Genomic DNA, 11,424 nt, shown 5'->3' on the forward strand with positions numbered 1-11,424 from the left:
CCTCATTGCTAAGAGCAGGAGGCGGTCCCTTCCAGGGTGCAGGAGTTCCTTCCAGTCAAGGTAGACTGGTTGCACTGGGGTTGGTGGAGCTCTGGAATAAGCAGTTTTGCATGTGAATCGCTCTGTCTTTTGTACATTGTTGCTGTTAATGCTTGTTTTCTTACCTCATTGTTGTGTCCAGTAAATTTTTCTTATTTCAACCTGTGATCTTTACCTTTTTTTGCCTCGAATTCCCCTTTCCATCTCACCCCAGGGGAAAGCAGAGAGGGAGTGGGCGAGCAAGCAAGTGGGAGTGCATTTGAAGCATCCCAGGGAGCACTAAACTGGGCAGTACCATTCCTAAACCACAGCAGTCTTGTTTGGCACCTACTATGGGCCAGGAAGGATTGAGATGACAGATAAAATCAGGGGTAATTGGAAACAAATTTGATCTAAGTATTTGCTGTATTAGGTAGGGAGCCACTGGTCACAGTGTAGCTTTGTCTATTGGTGTGGGTGTTGTACCTAACCCTTTGTATAATCCTCTATGTGCTCCTCCTGATGGTATTATTCAGAGGAGGGAAGGTAATCAGGATTGTTCTGTTGCTGTACACTGTGACATCAGTTCATGGCATGATAACATGAAGGGCAGTGAGGGTCATTTGAGATATGTATTCAGTGCTGCTCTCCTACCCTTACCTCAGGCACTACGATTTGGGACTCTATTAATAGTCATGTCCAGTCTGGCAGGGGAGAATTGAAAAGGACGATTTTCCCCATCTTTTCACTCCTGATACAAGAGCTTTTGAGAATTCCTAATTCCCTTTGGATGGTTAAGAAGAGCATGTTCTTGTTGCTAAGTCTGACAGGTCTCCTCAGGGCGGTTTACATCATGTTTAGATATTTCTAGGGAAGTTATTCAGACATCTGCCCTGAGGGTAGATAGTCATGAGTGGCATGGAATGTGGGAAAAAATGGGCCAGCTTTTGAAGGATTATTGTGCTTCAATGGTTTGGAAGTTCATCCATGTCAGGAGAATCCACAAATGCTAGAGTTCTGTGTCCAAAAAGGAGACAGAGGAGTAATTCAACTTTATTCAAATAAAGGGGGAAGAGTCCTCTGGGGCACACGCCCGCAGGGATTTCTCTCTCGGGGTTTCAGAGGGCACAGCCTCCTTTTATCCCAAACTCCCGGCCGCAGGTTTCCCTCTTTATTTCCCCACTGGCTGAGATACTAGGAAGGCACAGCCTTCCCAAACCACCAACCCCATGTGCCCCCTTGAATCTGTCTTTTTACCCCGAAGTTGAGAAGTTCAAGCTTGTGAAGACTCTTGTCGATCTCAGGAGCCAAGCTGTCCGGTCTCTACAACAAACCTGCTGCCTTGAATTTAGTAGAGAGAGTAAGACCCATTTCAAAGAGGTAAACACTCATACCTTCACCCATTAAATTATTTGTAAAGACATTAGCACACATCTTTCCTCTTGCTCCTGAACAACAATGAGATCCTGATAAAGTCGCATAATATGTGAAAGAAAACTGGTGTAGCAAGAGAGGCACGAAGTCATGCAATGTGCCGCAACCTGGCTACTCTTTCCTGGACACTGCTTGACCCTAAGCAGCACACTCAGGGGAGAGGCAAGAAAGCAGACCACCAGGCACCATGGCCACGCAGACTGCAGCTGAACAACCTCTTCTGATAGTGTTGCAAAATATATAAGTATAAAATTTTTTATTTTATAACTTTAGTCAGGTTTGTTTACCTTTGCCCCGGAGGAAGGGATCTGAAGTTTGTTTTCAGGCCATTGCTCCACTAGATGAGGCCTGATGAGCTTAGCGTCTCAACAGACTGGGAGCAGCACAGAAGAGACAGAAAAGATAACAGCCAGCAGCAGCCATCAAGGGCCATTAATGGAACATCCATTCCAAACATCCCTGGCATGGTCAGAGACACCTGGTCAGGGAAAGCAATAAGGATGAGGATCTAATTAGCATCGGAGGCAAAGAGATTTGTAACGAATGAGAAACGGAATACTAAGAACTACATAACTTGGAACCAATGAACATTGAACCAACGAATTTTTTCATTTTGACTGTGTAAGGTTTGTGAAAAATCTGGTAAAATTCACATGTGATGAAATTACATTCTCTGCACACCCAGACTATGTGTGGATAAAATTATTTCTGTTGCATATCTTGGCCAGAACAACATTCTGGCCAGAAGTAAAGTAATGCCTTGATTATTTAACACTAAAATCGTTGTCAGATAGTTTTGGTTCTTCACAGTTTAGGTGAAAGTAGCAATCGCCCCTATACAGAAGAAGAAATGGAAGATCAAATCAGTTCACACAGGAAGGAATGAGGAGGAAGCAGGGCTCTCTTAACAGGAGGAAGAGGCAGGGCCAGAGATAATCAATCATCCCATTTCTGTCCCTCGGTGAGGTGCGGGTGCACAAGAAGATTTCAGCCAGCAGTCAGGAGAGTCCCTGGTCACCTGGCTGGCCCAGTACTGGGGTATTGCAGCCCACGATGTGAAAACAGATAGTAGTAAAGCTGGGTAACTGGGATCCCTGACCCTGGGATGTGGGCACTGACAAGAGGATTGGGAAGAGGACAGAAACTCAGACCCTGCAGGCAACTCCTGTCAAGCATGAGGGAAAGGTACTAGATCAAGCATGATCTAGAAGTGCACCCAAGCAGTTGGAATGCTATTGAAAAAAGTATCCAGTACCTGAGAGAATTAACTGTGCTGAATGTTATAGATACATATAATACTGGCTTTTTGCAAATATTAAAATGGATTTTATATGTGTGGTGTTAAAGTAACTGTTATATAGTTTTTATTTCTGCTGTTTAATTAAGCTTAGACCTAGTAGTGAAATAGTTATGGTTGTGTTAAAATGCCTGCTCGGATGGGATAACGTCCAATGAACATAGGATGAGGACATCTGCTACAGATATGCCAACTATCAGCACTTGCTGTCTGAAGACAGTGAGGACCAAGGCCCAGACTGGAAGTGATAAAAGAGAAGGAGCCAAAACCACGGCCAAGAAACACATATGCTCTAAAAAGGCAGACCCGAGGAGGGGCCATGTAAAACCTGGAATATGTAAACTAGCTTATGGGTATGCATAATGGTCTATTAATATGCAACAGGCTGTAGGGGATGATGTAGAGTAAAAGGGTTTTAAGGGGTATCTCAGAAGGTGATGGTGTGCTCTTGGCTGAGTGCCAAGATGCACCTAGGCATTGTTTTGCTCTATGGTCCTTGTGTCCTATTGTCCTTTATTAAACTTTTTAAATTTTCACAGGAGAGTGAACGTGTTTTTCACACTGAGCATAGTCTATAAGGATTCGAGTAATGACCAGATAGATCCTTTTGGGTGGAGTAGAGTGTGTGAAAAACACATTCACTCTCCTGTGAAAATTTAAAAAGTTTAATAAAGGATAATAGGAGACAAGGACCAGAGAGCAAAGGTTATTACGGCTGGGTGCATCTTGGCACTCAGCCAAGACCACACTTATCTTCAGAGACACCCCTTAAATATCTTTTCCCTTACATCAGCCTCTTGCATATTCATAGACCCTTACGCATAGTAAACTTTTCCCCAAACTAGTTCACATGTTCCAAGAACTATTTAACAATCTTCTTGGATCCACCTTTTTAGAGCATGCATGTTCCTTGGTTGTGGTTTTAGTCCATTCTTATCACCTCCAGGTTTTGAGCCTTGGTTCACCTGTCTTCAGATGGCAAGTGCTGATAGTTGGCATATCTGTAGCAGGTGTCCTCTTCCTATGTTCATTGGATGTTATCCCATTCCAGCAGGCATTGTAACGCAAGCATACATGTATCAGCGATTTCACTACGACTCTAGGTTTAATTAAGAAATAAAAACTACATAACAAAGTTACTCTAACACCACACATAAAGAATCCATTTTAATATTTGCAAAAAGCCAGTATTATAATATGTATCTATAACAGAGTGAATGATTGGTGGTTTTATATATATGTGCATGTGCGTGTGTGTGTAGAGTTTGCCTTAGAACAATTTGGTTGCAATGGAGAGGATGTATGTAGCCATTTTGGTTGTTGTTATCCATAGTAATAATATAAAAGCATAAAAGTAACACTTAAGAAAATACATAAGGAAAATAATGAGAAAGAAAATATAAGAGTAGAAAGGTATTACCACGATGAATCCCATGACGAGACTTGATTGTTGCAATTCAGATGTCCATTGGTTAAACTGATGTTCACAGTCTTCTGGCACCCTGACTGCCAGTGCTGGGATGGATGTTCAAAGGGGAAGTCCCTCCTACATGGCATACCACCAAATCTGCATGGAGTAAGTGGGTCTTGTAGATCACACAGCTTGGCATGCCTCCAATTCTCTCTAGTCTGCCACAGGGGGAAGGGAGTCTTAATGAGCAGTGTGTGGTTTCTGTGGGAACACTGACAGTACCTGACTTCTTTCCTCCTGCCTTCCACTGTTAGTCCTGGAACAACTAGGCCAACACATTGTATATTGAAATTTCCTTGGTACAAGAAAGTCTAATTGCTAGTACAGAACTCCTAGCTCTTAAATATCCTTCATGCAGTGGCTGAAAGCAAGTATCAGCTGTATGGAATGAAAAGCCACAGCCTCCTGCATTACAGCCCCTTCAGCCATTGTAGTTCTTTGGATCATGGAATATTTCAAGTTGAAAAGGACAATGCAGATCATTGAGTCACATTCCCTGCTCCTTGCAGCACGATCCCTATGGGTCCCTTCCAACTTGAGATATTCTGTGACTACCTCAGACTAAAGCATATCACTAAGCATCACCCAGACACTCCTTGAATGCTGACAGGCTGGGAGACCATTTTCGTGGGAACCTGTTCAGTGATCAACCACTCTCTTAATAAAGAGCCTTTCCCTCATGTTCAGTCTGAACTTTTCCCTGAGGCAGTTTCATTCTATTTCCTAATGTCCAAAGTCTGGTTACCAGAGGGAAGATCAGTGCTTGCCTCTCCACTTCCTCTTATGAGGAAGCTGTAGGCTGCCATAAGGTCACCACAGGCTCCTCCAGAATGAACAGACCAAGTGACATCATCTGTTCCTCATACTGCTTTCCTCTCAGGACCCTTCACCGTCCTCAAGGCCTTCCTTTGGACACTTCCCCAATAGTTTTATATCTCACTTTTACTTTGGCACCCAGAGCTGCCCCCAGCACTTGAGGTGAGGCTGCCCCAGGGCAGAGCACAACTGGACAATCCCCTCCCTTGCCTGGCTGGCCATGCTGTCCCTGATGCCCCCAGGGTGGCCCTCCTGGTTGCCAGGGCACTGCTGACCATGTTCAACTCGACCCCAATCCAAACCCTCACATCTCTTTTTGCAGGGCTGCTCTCCAGCCTCTTGTCTCCAGCCTGGGGGATGTCCTACTATAGCTGTTCAGTCAAAACAGCTATTAAGATTTTTAAATTAGTTGAAAAAAATCTGACAATGTTAACTGATCTTCTGGGACTTCTGCACTTACTCAAAGCTACAATGAATGATGGAACATAACAATTTTGCACAAATAATAGATAAGCTTTCGAAAGAGACTTTTCAGCAGCTCTCCCCCAACAGTACATAAGGTTTTCTCCCACATAATGTTCACGGTTCCAAGCATTTCTCCAGTGTGCCCACTAGAGGTCTGGCATCTACTGACATTAATACACCATTAATCCCTGCCTTTTTTCCCCAGTCCGTGAGTAGCAAACCCAACCTCCAAGTTCCTGTATTTCTTGTATAGTGTCTCTACTGTGCTATTTTTTTTCTATTTGAAAGTAAATCCATACACAAAGAATATGAGCACTATTTAAAGAATATGCACTGTGATTCTCATGAAAGTGACTATAAGGCTGGAGAACAATCAAGCTAAATTCTCTGAGTCAGAGCCAGAGAAATAATGAATTAAAAAATGCTAACTCTGAAATAACAAAGTGATTGAATACACAAAAGGGGAAAATGTAGAAAAAAATTCCAAACCTCCATGGATTAAACCGGGATTTCTGGCCTAATTTCCCTCTGACTCTATGCACCGAAACATCTGTGGTACACAGAAGTTGTATACTGGGTCCGAAGTAACCTCTGAAAGGTGGTGTGAAGAGCCAGTGCAGAGATGCATTTCTTTCAAGACAGTGAAATCTGCAATGGAATCAGCCTTAGGGGAAGTGAAGCAAAAAAATGCAACTGACCTTGCAGGTGTTGGTGAAATCCTTGCTCCATTATCTGTCCCCCAGGCTTTGACACCTGTATTCTTACGTAGCATTTACACAAGTTTTACTGCATCAGGCATGATTAAATCAGATGAAAGAAACAACAAATCTGACATGCCTTGGAAGCAAGAGACAAAAAATATTTTATAATCAAAATCCAGAAAAATGTCTCTTGTAATTTTAAAGTAAAATAAGATGAAGTGCCAATTACTGTAAAGTTGCATATTAAAAATACTGAGATTTAATGTCCTGTGTAAAAACAAGTGCTGAATTTCCACACTTGTTGAAAAGTAATGCAAATAAAAGGCAAATTGTGTTTCCTTGAGATACCATAACATAAGCCATTTTTTATTAAATTGCAAGACATCTTATGTATACACAAAACTACATCAGTATGCTTAAAGAACAGAATTTCCTTTTCCTGTATTATTTGTGTTACAGGAAAAGTACTTGTTCTAAATAATGAACCTTCAATATCTGCTCTGTATTTTGTCTTGAATTTCAGTCAGCAATGAGATAACATATAGGAAATAAAACTGACTAATTCTTAGCTATTGCCTCAAAAGATATCCCAGAAAATGCATTTTTTAATTATATGTGAAGACATATAAGAGGAATGTAGATTAAGACAATGCCATTTCTTCCATCTTTTTGCTGCAGAATTTCAAGGAATTGTCAGATAGTCATCACAACACCTCCCACAAGAGTGAGTACAAAGGTGAAGATGGTAGTTTTTCAGAAGCTGTTTCCTGCATCATATGCCCTTTCTACTATGTAACATTATGCTGCTAAGGGAACACGGAATTGAAGTTTTCTGTGGTGCTTCTGAGGACCTTGCAGGGACCAACCAGCATTATTTCATAAACTATGATTCAGATACCCTGAGGAAAATTTAGTCAAGAGTTAGCAAACAGCGGGAAAAAAAATCTATGCAAAGAAAAAGCCTTACTCACAGGAAAAAAATCCCTATGTAAAAGGCACAGACAACTGGTGATTATGCAATATTAACAGCATGCTTCACTCCACATACTTTGTATTTCCCTGAGGCACAACAACGAATTTTTGTTTTTCTTGGTGTAAATACTTCTCAGTATTCATTTTCCTTTGTTTATAGTGGCAAAAATTTTAAGTGGTGGGAACTTCAGCATCGGTTAAGTGTTTTGAAAGGTCAGTCTTCTGATTTCATTCTAGTGAATGATTTCTGTAGCCTCTGATGGCAGTGAGACAACACTAAGACAGACTTGCCTTTGAACTACACCTATGGATCCAAAGTGTTTCCTTGTCACAGAACCAGAGGAGTTTGAAAATTCTGCAGTCAGAATCTTAATTACAAGCTGATTTTCTCCAAAATTTTTACAAAAGCTCTAGTCAATGTAATTTCTTACAGAAATTTTTCATCTTTTAAATTTGAACTTAAATAACAGTATGCACTTTTTCAGAGTATTAAGATCTATATATAATAAATTGCTTTTCCTGATTAACTAAATTATTTTTTGCCAAATTCAGTGTGCAACATGTAAACACAGATGTCATGAACTCTGCTCACAAAGCAGATTGCCAGCAGTTTCATGTAATAGTAACAGCCAAATGGTTCAGAACTGCACAAAGTCTTTGTCTTATTCATTCCCGTTTGACTTTGCAGGGTATTCTGGTTAATCATGTACAATGTTAGCATTACTATTTGCATGTAAATTTGATGAGCACTTTGTAACACTCTTCCCTGTCTGCTCTGGTTTTCCCTGGGGCTGTTACTAGTTCCACTCTGTTGCCTTCTTTGTTCATCTGTCTTGTACTTTGAATTCCCCACTTGTATTTCTGAGACAGTTACAGAAAGCAGCAACCTCCTGCCAGACCTTCCCAGGGTAGAGCATAATCTCCCTTCAGCCCTCCTGTGGGCTTTTCCTTGGCATTTAAAAAAAAAGTCTGTATCATACACTTCCTTATGCCACACAGGGAGCAGGTGCCCACAGCAGGAAGCCAAGAGATGGAAGATGGGCCTCTGCTCTTCACCTTTTCCATGATCCACAGGAGATGATTCTGGCTCCTCACTGTGGTACTAGAGGAAAACTCTGTCCCAGGGCCATGATGGAAGTGCCCCATGATACTTTTTCTTCCCCTGCCACGTTGTTAACCCAGCAGTATTCCTGCAGTAAGAAATAATGTTGCACAGCTCCAAGATGAAATTCAGCCACTGGACCTTACTCTTAGCCGAGAAACAACATGAAACAAACTTTTATTTACAGTACGCACCAGCTCTGCATTTCCAGAACAACTTCACTGTGCCTTGGTCCTACAATCTACCTTTAAAAAATCTCAAATCTTGCTTCTTTAAACCTTGATGATGATGCTTAGCTCAGCCTGAGGAAACAGATGTAAACTAATGCCAGAACTATTACTCATCTTCCAGAACTGTTTTATAACAGTTAGACAAAAAATGTCAGAAGCAGAGCAACCATGAAAGTTTATCTTAATTCTAGGTGACTTGTTTTGGCTAAGCATTTCACATTCACAGCTCTAGCCTACACCTAGCATCAACCAGATGTAACTCCATATTCTCTGGAAGGAATGAAGGATAGGGGGGGGGAAAAAAAAGGACAGACTGTATTTACTCAAATGAAAGACTCAAATATGTTCTGCATTTTTAACTAGTAAGCTAATGTTCGGGGCATTCCAGCAGTTTTTCTGAACACTGAGGACCAGACCTTTTTCCTTTACAACAACGGTATAAATCACTGGAGTGCAGACACTGCCCATCACTAGAATGATCATCATTAGTATTGTTATAGCAGTTCCGCTTGCATGCACCTCCTGCTGTGCAGCACATAATGCTTTCAGGAAGTACACTGCTCCATCTGGCAATGAATGTATAACTGGGTGAATTAGGAATCCAGTCACTTGGAACTTTAAAGATCAAAGATATTGTTAGGGGTTATATATTATTATAGTCCTAGGAATGACGTCTGAATAGATCTTTCTGTTGAGGGTTATTTGTCACCAAATTAAGCTAGCAACTCTCCAGGCATACAGGACTGTAAAGCACGTCAGTCCATCTTCTGCAGATGAGCAGTGATGAGGCCAACCATGTACGCAGAAATCAGCAGGGAAGGTTGCAAACCCCAACAGAAAGAAGATGTAAACTGGACACAGCAACAAGGTGGATTACAGCTGTGGGACTGCACTGTATGGCTCATCCTTTTCCTGCAAGAATAAACCTAAGTAATCCCTAAATAATCCTCTGAAAAAAAATCCTGACCTGCATTGTGGGAGATACTGTTTTGATTTGTTATGTAAATCAACAGAACATGCTCTTTAGCACTGAAATCAAAGCATAGCAAGTACAATCACATCACATGCTTTTCACAGCCTACAAAATTTTCTAGCACATCAGCATTTCTACATCATAAACATAAATGAAGCTTACAGAACAGCATCACTTTTACACCAATTCTAGTATGTACCATTGCCAAGGATCTCAGAAGGACCTATTATACCATCCAATGCCTGAACTCAACCTTGTGTATTGTTGTCAGCTAAAGGACACTGAATGATATGTAGTCTGCAGGCACATTTGATGTGCCAGAACTTATTCAGGCTTCTAGCACCATGGAAAAACAGGCAAGCTTCAGCTAAACCACATAGATCGTTCCATCCCACTTTTGTAGCCACTAGACTGCATCTAGACTCTCTAAATGTTACAATCTAAGGGATTCAGCACAATTGTTTCTGAAAATGTATCACAAAAATAGCTTGCCTTTCTACTCTGCAATCGTGGTATAATCTATCCCAAATATATGGTAAAATCACAGGCGTAACAGCACCATCATTGTCTCCAAAAAGGCTTTTGTTTAGAAGCATTATGATTTTCTGTTCACACAAAACTGTTTCCAGAAGGTCCACAGCATCCCAGAAAAATGTACTGGTGCATCCTCGAAGCCTTGCATCCCCACTGGAATTTAATTTACAGCCTGCTTATATAGTTTGTCTCAAATATACTGTATATCCTGATGAAACCAGAGAGTTGCCAAGGTGGGACATAATCAGGAATAAAAACAGGTTTTGAAATAAATAATCACCTATTTCCAAGGTACAAATTATTAAAATAGGACAATGCTAAAATATGAGGAACAAATATAACATGAGTAAAGGGTCTGTTGTAAAGGGCTGATGCACTTAAGCAGAATGACAATCCATCTAGAATACAGATCCTGACAGAGGTCAGCCCAGACACCAGTGTATACGTGCACAAGGTCACATCTGAGCAAGTCTGAATTTTTTTGCTGGTGGAAGATGATGACTCAGTGAATCCTGAGACCTGTAAGCTAGTCTAGCTTCTACACAGTAAAAACATACCCAGCCCCAACCCCCCCAAAAATCTTAAAGATCATCACCCCCGGGCAGTAATTACTGGAGCATGAAATGCTGCAGATGTACATGAGAATTGTTTATCCAAATGTTGCCCCCAACATACGCTAAAGGCAAACCCCAGCTACATGAGCTGGCTATGCTGGTTTCATGCTGTTTAGGAGCTTCCCTAAACCAGAAAGAACTGTAGTAACTACTGATTCCTAACACTAACTGGTGCAAAGCAGCTGGGAGGGGAAAAAAAGGAATTCTGAAATGAACTCCTCCCTGGTGCTCTGTATACCAACTGTCTCTGGAACAAAATCTTGTAATGGACATCTCGGATCAATAAATCTGCCACTCTGCTGACACAATTGTTCAGTATTTTCATTTCACCTCATTTTTAGTTTAGCTTTGCATCCTTCAAACACATGTTCACATAACCCTCACCATATATTTACATAAGGCTCATGCTTGTTGGGGACAGATGAATAAGACAAATCTAACACAACAAAATTAGATGACTGACCTGGACAGGTGAAGCCAAACAATGTTAGAAATGAGCACAAATGCAGAAGTCTTTAAGACACAAAAGTATTATAAAAATGGCTCCTAACTGCTTTAGTCTGCTCACTGTGCATCTTAGCTATGTTACTCACCCATGTGGTTCCAATGAATAATAATCTAAAGATTATTACTTTTAATTCCTCCTAGTTCTGCAGAGGCAACTGAAGAGACAAGGCGCATATTCATCACCCCATTCATTTTAACACCACTCTACTCTACTGTGACTACTAGTGACAATCTCTGTGTAATACCACAGATGTTATGTCAAACACCAATGTCACACAAGCATAAATTTT

Source organism: Zonotrichia leucophrys, chromosome Z (assembly GCF_028769735.1).
Source record: "Zonotrichia leucophrys gambelii isolate GWCS_2022_RI chromosome Z, RI_Zleu_2.0, whole genome shotgun sequence".
NCBI lineage: Eukaryota > Metazoa > Chordata > Aves > Passeriformes > Passerellidae > Zonotrichia > Zonotrichia leucophrys.